This window comes from Paroedura picta, chromosome 11, assembly GCF_049243985.1.
Source record: "Paroedura picta isolate Pp20150507F chromosome 11, Ppicta_v3.0, whole genome shotgun sequence".
Taxonomy (NCBI): domain Eukaryota; kingdom Metazoa; phylum Chordata; class Lepidosauria; order Squamata; family Gekkonidae; genus Paroedura; species Paroedura picta.
The window spans coordinates 9,478,455-9,487,058 of NC_135379.1; positions in this window are offsets into that span (position 1 = coordinate 9,478,455).

The window sequence follows — 8,604 nt, forward strand, 5'->3', positions numbered from 1 at the left end:
GTGTTTCCTTGGTGTGTTTCAATGCTCATCCATGTGCGGTTTGGACCATGGGACAGATCCAGCAGCAGAGGTTGATGTGGTTACAAGATGGTGTGTTAAGAGAACTTGAGCTGGTTGCTACTGACTTGCCTGGCAGCATTGTTTTGATACAAAAATTTCTAGTTTCTCATGTTGCTTTCCCCACTGAGGGTGCAATTGCATTCTCTCTCCCACCACCACCACCACTACATTAACAAAATTCAAAGGAAACATGGCTATTAAAACTGACACCTGTTTTGACACTACTTGAATGCTGAAATGGTGTCAAATTGTGTATGGTGTTGCGATGGTGTAAAACTGGGAATCATGAATACATGGGGTGAAAAAAATATTGAATCAAGTACACCAGCAGAATCAGAATTAGAATCTTAACACTCTTAAGCAAGTAAAATGAAAGAGGGGGTATTGGTGAATTTTTTTTTTTTTGGTCTTTAACTATTGCTGTAACACAGCAGAGACATCGTCTTAAGCAAGTAAGCAGAGCACAATCGTCCTGTGATGCTTTTTTTTTTTTTTTGCATTTTCCTGTGCAAAGCTCCATACTGTTCTAAGTGGGAGGAAGTGAAATTGACCAGTGAAAGGACTTGCAGCCATTTCAGCCTGACAGCTGATGGGTGCACCTGGTCCTCTGTTAAAGTTGAAATGGCTTGCGCAAAAATGAAATCTCACTTTCCTGCAAAATAATTTTTAAAAGCCCTGGTCCACCATGCGGCACTGCAAAGTGGACTGGAGCATTTTTTGCCCCCTCCCAGCCTTCCTAGGGCCTGCTGCAGGACAGACCCCTTTGGCCCCCACAGCACAAAAAGGGGATGCGGAAGAATCTGCATTCCCTTAGCGCAGGGCTACTGAAGGCCCGATTTGCACCAGGCCAGGCAACAACATCATGCGGATAAGGGGATCAGCCCCGTGTCTATATGAGCCCCCTCCTGGCCTTTTCTGCCCATGCAGAATCAGCCAAGGAGTTCTGGGACAAAAGCCGACTTGTGACACTATGTATATTTTATGGGAGAACTGGATACAAGGGAAAAGCAAACAGCACATATATGTACATAGAAGCCCAATGGTTGGAGCAGTCATGAGGACATGTCGATCTGGGTGTTAAGAGATCAAGAATGAGAAAACGTCTCTAATGCAGCTCGAGGGAGAAATTCTGGCTGCAGCACAGATAGTACCGAAGCGTTGCTCCTCCAGACGCGGCCGTGGGTCCCCCCCCCCTCCCGCCCAGTAACTTTGCAAATGAAAGGAAGCAGCCAAGGGGCTCAGGTCTATACACCTCATCCCATCTCACCTTCAATCACCCAGACGTTATTTCCTATACGGCGTCGTGTATTGACCTTTCCGAAGCTTGATAAATCGGGAGACAGATTGCAGATGAGCTCCCTGTGTTTAAGTATCGAGCTGATACATAACTTTCACGTGGGCCAGAAACCATTTATTGTCACCGCTGTCCAGAATATATCCTGACAGTTCGGTGGGAGTTTCGGTGCCATTTATTTTCAAATCAATACTCAATTACGAAGAGGAAGATTCACTCCCTGGCCCATTTTCAAGATGAAATTATGGACTGGTGCTCGGGCACTTAGTCAAGGCGAGCCACTGTCCATTAACTCATGATGCTGCCGACCCTCCCCGACCCCCCCCTGCCCCTCCTTTATGGACTCCCCCTCCTCGGCCGCCGCCCCCCTTCCCAGTTTTTAATTAATCATGGAGAAAAAGCCCTTTCATAGGGTGACTGATGACCAGAGAAAACAATTTTCTCCTAACTGCCTTTTAATTTCAACTCTGGGAGTGCTCATTGACTAGATCTCCCAACAACCCATCAATGCTAGTTTTTAAATGTGTTTTCTCCTTTGTTATTGAGAAGAATGGAGTGGCGACAGGGCTTTGTGCTCCTCTTCATAACTCAAGTAATTGATTCGGTAAATGCTGCCCATTTGCGGGGGGATAAAAAGGGCTGTCAATGGAGAGAACTAGGTACTGTATAAATTACCCCATTAACAGGAAATAAAGCTATTTACAATATTTAAAGGGTGGACTGTAACTTGCTCAAACTTCCACCTCTGGCACCGACACCAACACTGCCGTTCAATCCCCTCCAGCTTAAACAACTTGGCTTTCCTTTTTGCACCTCGATCTCTCCCCTGAGCTCCACTTTGTAAAGGACAACGCATACAAATCAGGACAACTGATGCAGGTAGTTCAGAATAAGCTGCCTAAGGAGGTGGCGAGCTCCCCCTCACTGGCAGTCTTCAAGCAAAGGTTGGATACACACTTTTCTTGGATGCTTTGGGCTGATCCTGAGTTGAGCAGGAGGTTGGACTAGACGGCCTGTATGGCCCCTTCCAACTCTATGATTCTGTGAGGTCATTCCACAAAACCTTGTTCAAATGGTTCAAAAGCAGAGGTAGGAAAAAAAGGGGAGTGGGTTTTGCTTCTGTTTTGCGCACAACGAAACCATGCTGACCTGGGAATGCGAACTTGGGCAGAGTTTATGAATTCAAATCGTGGTCCGGGGATAACTGGATCCCACTTCCTTCTGTTCTTTTATTCCAGCCTTTTTAAACCTTTCAACTAAGGAGGATCCCTTGAAATACTTTTCAGGCTTTGAGGAACCCCAGGAGGGTTGACTTGCCTCTTTAACGGAAGGGAGTAAGATACGGGAATAAGATGGGGGAATCCAGCCCATCAAGCAAGCAGTCATTTACCATTTCTATTGTGGAGAAAGAGATTAGACCTGTAGAGCGACAGGAGAAGTGGACTCCAGTGACATCTAGTGATGTCAGCGTCCACCTGACCTTCTGGGAAAGGTTGTGTAACCCCTGGGGAACTCTCGCATAACCCCAGGGGTCAGCATTTTACAAGCCCTTCAGTTCCATTTTGATTGGAAAATTTCTGAAGCTAATTCCTGAAAATATTGTGATGAAGTCTGAGGGGCACGGGTGGGCATGTCAACGTCAGTTCATGGTTTGAACCATGCATTAGTGGGATTTTCATTCGCAAATTGAATTGGTTCACGGTTCGCAGGAAGCGCAGGGGACATCTGAGCAGTGGGGAGCTGTTTGTGAGCTGACCTGGCTGGTAGGCTTCATTGCATCTCCTGGTTGGCCACTCTGGAAAAGAGAATTCTAGAGCAGGTTAACCTGCAGTCTTAGCTAGTTGGTTACTCTTATGAAGTTAACATCTTTGAATGAATTCCCAAATTCCCCAACCTGGAGCTGGCATCTCTATCCAGGCCTGGCCCCAATAAGTTCTCTTTCAAATACCCCAAAAATGTGGTAAAGGATCCTAACCCTTCTTTACATCTTTTACTGACACAGCCAAATTTGGAATGCTGTGGCTGCCTAGCAACGGTCACGGAGGGGGATCCATTGTTTAAAGCTATCATTTTTGGATTTTTAGAAAATATTTCACATTGTTTCCTGCATACCTAGGGCTGTTTCCAGGTTCATGGAAAGATCTGTCTTGCCCATTCAGGGCTTCAGTCATCAGGTTTAAATGTCCAATGATATTCAGTCTTTGCTATTAGAGAGCCAATTTGGTGTAGTGGTTAAGAGTGGCAGCTTCTAATCTGGTGAGCTGGGTTTCATTCCCCACTTCTCCATTTGCTGTGATCTGGGTGACCTTGGGCTCCTCACAGCCCTGATAGTGCTGTTCTCACAGAGCAGTAATATCACGTCTCTCTCAGCCCCATCTACCTCACAGGGCGTCTGTTGTGGGGAGAGGAAAGGGAAGGCAATTGTAAGTCACTTTGAGACTCCTTCAGGCAGTGAAAAGTGGGGTATAATAAACAATTCTTCTTCTAGAATACAGGACTGAAGTCCCTCCCCTTCCTAAACCTACCCCAGATGATTTTTTATGGGAATGCTACCTCAGAGCTGGTCTTCCCAGGAAAAAAGGTATCCCATCTTTAGTATCCCACAGGGGTTCCGTGGAACGCTGTCCTTTCCACAGAACCCCTGGCTGCTAAACATCAGTTACTTTCTTCATGCGCCTGTGGAATTTGTCTCTATTTAATGCACACCTTTCTCCCATACATTATTATCGTGTAACCATGGCAATCCACCGGGACGTATCTGACAGGAATTGCATCATGGAGCTGAACTTTCTCCCTTAATTCCGTATCGCAAAGATTAGAGGAGGAAAGGGCAAAATCCTGCAATGTTCTTTAAGAGCTTTTAGTGAATGCGGGGGATGGTGGGGGGGGAGAGAGGGAGAATCTTATTTTACTCCTCAACAGCAAAGAAGGGCAGAAATATCCTTCAGATCCTGAGCTGTTCCTCTTTGTACAATCCTCCTTCCTCAGGTTCTCATTTCCTCTTTGCTTTGCATGGCTCCTTGACTAGGAAAACTAAACGAGATGCTGCAGATCTGTGAACAAATTTCTCATGCCTTAAATTTGTTTTAAAAAAAGAAAACAATGGAGGGGGACACCCGGCTCCAACTGAATCAGGACCACAGAGCTGGAAAAGAGAAGAGGGGTTGGTTTTTATACCCCACTTTTCTCCACCCGAAGGCATGTCAAAACGGCTTACAGCAGACTTCTAGGTGTAAATTGCACGGAGCTTTTATTCCAATCCCAGGTCGATTCAGTCCCTGCCATCTACACAGAATGCGATTTCTGTTAGGATTTGGGCGATTTAAATTTTCCTTCTGCAGCAAGAAGGAGTGACCCTACCTTTATTGTGCGATATCTTAGAGTGCTTTTAATGCTCAATATTTTTCAAATCCGGAATGGGAAAGCAAGCTCCGTGGTAGAGAACCTCTGATAGGCCACACCTGGTCATGTGACAAGCTTGCCTTAAAAGAGAAGCCCCTAATTTCTCTCAACTTCTGTCGGTCCTGGATTTTTTCTCCCTTCTCTGCCTTTTTCGATCCTCTCCCCCCTCTCCAAGAAAATGAAGAGGCTCCCTGCTTGGCTCCTCTCCCCCCCCTCAAGAAAAAAAAGAAAGAGCCTTGGCTCCCCCCACCTTCTGAACTCCCCAACCACATGCAGAAGACTTTCCTGTTTCAATAGGGAGGGGGAGGAAGAGGAAGACCCGAGTTCAAAGAGATCTGAATTCAGCAGGATTGACAATGGAATAAACAAAGTAAGTGCAGACTCTGCCCTAATCTGGCGAGCCAAATTTGATTCCCCACTCCTCCACATGCAGCCAGCTGGGTGACCTTGAGCTCGCCACAGCACTGATAAAGCCATTTTGATGAAGCAGTAATATCGGGGCTGACTCCAGCGTGTATAGAACTGCTTAGGGTTCACAGTAAACACAACAGTCCCTAGGGAAGATGATTTCTTGCCTAGAGTGAACGAAAGCGGGACAATGCTTGGGGGAACCTCGTTTCCAGCTCTCTACACATCTGGATCCTAAGAGAGGGCTGGTTTGGGGAAATGGAATGTATTCCTGGTTATTCCCACAGCCTTCTGTTTGAGAGACATTGCTGGTTTCTAAGACGCTACTGGACTCAAATCAGTTCTACTGTGCACAACATGGCTACCCTCTGAAACACGAATATGAAGTGTGCTATAGAAACTAGGAGAGTGGCAAGTTTCAATCAAAAGGCATGTTACAGCCAGAGCAGATTTTTTACTATTCAATTGCCAGTTCAGGAAATGCAAGTCCCCTCATCACCGCCGCCTGCGAAAACAGCTCGTAGCCCCTTCCCTTTGTGAGGAAGTTCACAGGCGGGATGTGCAAGACACCCAGCCCACGTAAACAGCGAAGGCCATCAGGCAGCATGACGGCTTAACAAGGACAGCACCAGTGTGTCTTTCTGCACCGTCCCTCCCTCCCCCACCCTCCCCCCGGCCAAATGGGTTTCTGTTCAGGTGCCAATTTGGAAGCCTGGGATTTTAAGCGGAGCTAATCAGAAGGTTTTCATTTGCGGGGATCCGGCTGACAAGCGTTACGGATCAGCCAAGGTCAACGGTAACCGGCTGAACCCAGTGAAGGCGATGCCTGAAAGAAGGGGGGGGGGGTGTTTTGGAGGGGAGACGCTTCGGTGCTGCGTTTTCCAATTTAACCGCTTGGAAATAATGACGCGGGTGATGTCAGGACACTCTTTTAAATATCAAGCGAGTTCTTCAATCTCTGTAAGGCCCAAAGGTCAAAACCTGTGCGGGAGATGATATTGCCTTGGCCTTTTTTTTTTTGGTTTCCGGTGAATAGTTTGTGCAAATGACTGCGAAGCAGGTTTCTGGGGGAGGGGAGGCCTCCATAGAGCCATGTTATCTGGTGGGTCTCTGATCCACAGGGCAATGTTTCGTTTCTGTGGTTTTTTTTCCTATAGGTTATTTCTTCATTAAAAAAAAACAACCATGCAATCCACATGCCATTCCTCTGTGCATAGGGCTAAACAGAGCCATCCCCTTGGATTTCAATGGGCAGGGGTGCACATCTGGTTAGGAATGTCCTCTTAAACCTATGATTCGGCGGCCTCTTTTGAAAAGCTACTTTTTGACGTTCAGCAGATGAGGCTTTTCAGAAAGTTAGCAACCCCATCCCTTTTTAAATTTATGCTGGGGGAAAATGAAAAACTTTTTTTTGTTTTTGACACTTGGCAGTAAAAGCCGGAAGAGACGGGAGACAAGCAGGGTGGGTTTCTCGCCTCTCCCCAGAGTGTTTTCAGACACTTGCTAATATCTCCTGTTTAATTTTCCGTCTTGAGATGAGGCTGGACAGATGTTTGGTTGGATTTTGGATTGCTAAACCATTCTGAAGCAGACATTTAAGCAATAGCACAAAATTGGGTGCGGGGGGAGGGAGAACATCCCCTAAAGCTATTAATTGGGGTTTTTTTTATTATTTGTAGCTGGGGTGAAGCAGAAGAGATATAAACAATGGGAGGCCAGAAGAATCATTTTTCCTCTTTGTCAAGCGCCATGCCTACGGCGCTAAATGGATTGTTCTAAGCACAGTCATCCCTTTTCGTATCTGCGTTGTGATTTAGTTTAACAGATGTGCTTAGCTGGCATGTGCGGTGCCACGTTTATTGCTATCCTTCTTGGAGAGGTCAAAGGATGGGGCTTGGCAAAATACAAAGGGAACAAGGCACAGTTTAGCCGCCCCGTCTCTTTGGATCTCGGAGGCTAAACAGGGTCGGTGCTCGGATGGGAGACCAAAACAGAAGGCTCTGCAGAGGAAGTCGGGGGTCAAACCACCCCTGTTTCTCTCATGCTTTCAAACCACCTCTGAGAGCCACCTTGGGGTAGTGGTTAAGAGCAGCAGCCTCCAATCTGGAGAACTGGGATCGATTCCCCGCTTCTCCACATGCAGCCAGCTGGGTGACCTTGGGCTAGTCACAGTCGTGTTCGAGCTGTTCTCGCAGAGCAGTCCTGTTAGAGATTTCTCAGCCCTACCTGGCTCACAGGTGTCGATGGTGAGGAAAGGAAGGGAAAGGTGTTTGTAAGCTGTTTTGAGACTCCGGAAGTGAAAAGCGAGGTACAAAATCCCCAGCTCTTCTTCTTCTTCTTCTTCTTCTTCTTCTTCTTCTTCTTCTTCTTCTTCTCCTTCTTCTTCTTCTTCTTCTTCTTCACATGCCTTGAAAATCCCTTGTTGTGACTGCCAGATTCGGTTGCAACTTGACAGTGCAAAATGCAAGTTTGATACCCTGTGAGGCAGGTGAGATTGGGAGTGGAAGACTGGAACCCAGAACTCCTAGGTCCTCACTGCAAGATTCCTGCTCACAAGCCACACAAGGTTGAATTGTGCCCCATTTACCTCGCCACTATGGGCAGGCAGGCAACGGCAAATGTACTCTTTCCCCAAACATTTCCTCGTGCAAGCGAGGGATGCTACAGCCCGTTAGTGTTCAAGCGATACTAAATCACAGAGAAAGCCTTCCTGGAGAAATGAAAGGCGAGATATATTTTTTTTTCTGCAGAGAAGGCCTCAAATTGTCGGTATTTGTTAGCGTCCTCTTTTCAATACCAGGTATGTTTATCCCTGCTGCGTAGCATCCATGTCCCAGGGATTTTTAAAGCAAGAATGATCAAATAAGGGTGCTCTGAAGCAAAGAGCTTGGTTTCAGCCAACTTCTTCCCTGCGGTTGCAAAAGGTCCACAGCTGTCTGTTTCAAAGCTGCCTCATTCTCTCTTCCCTCACCTGAGAACCACTGACATTTCAAAAGCACCACAGAGGCCTCGAAGCTGCAAGCAGAGAGGTGCAAGAGGGTGCGGAATAATATTTTTAAAAAACTGACTACGAGTTGGCACATAGTACATCCATCGAATTGTCGGACATACCCTATTCTAACTCCCTATTACTTAAATGTTCCGCGGTCTTCTATATGAAGTCTTTTTCTTCCAACCAAGTGCAGAGAAATGTTCACAGAGCAATGGAGTACAGCAAGGAAAGGGAGCTACTTCAGCATCTCTCACCCATGATCCTTTTTGGGTATAAAGTTGACCCTCACACGAATACACAAACATTTCATAAATGAATTAGCCCACTACATGAATCAAAAGCTGCCTTTGAACACCTAGTTCAACCCCATCAAGCAAGGACATTCTCTCCCACCCACCCCCCAATGTGTATTAATGCATAATAGAGTTTTGCCTGCTGAACATATATT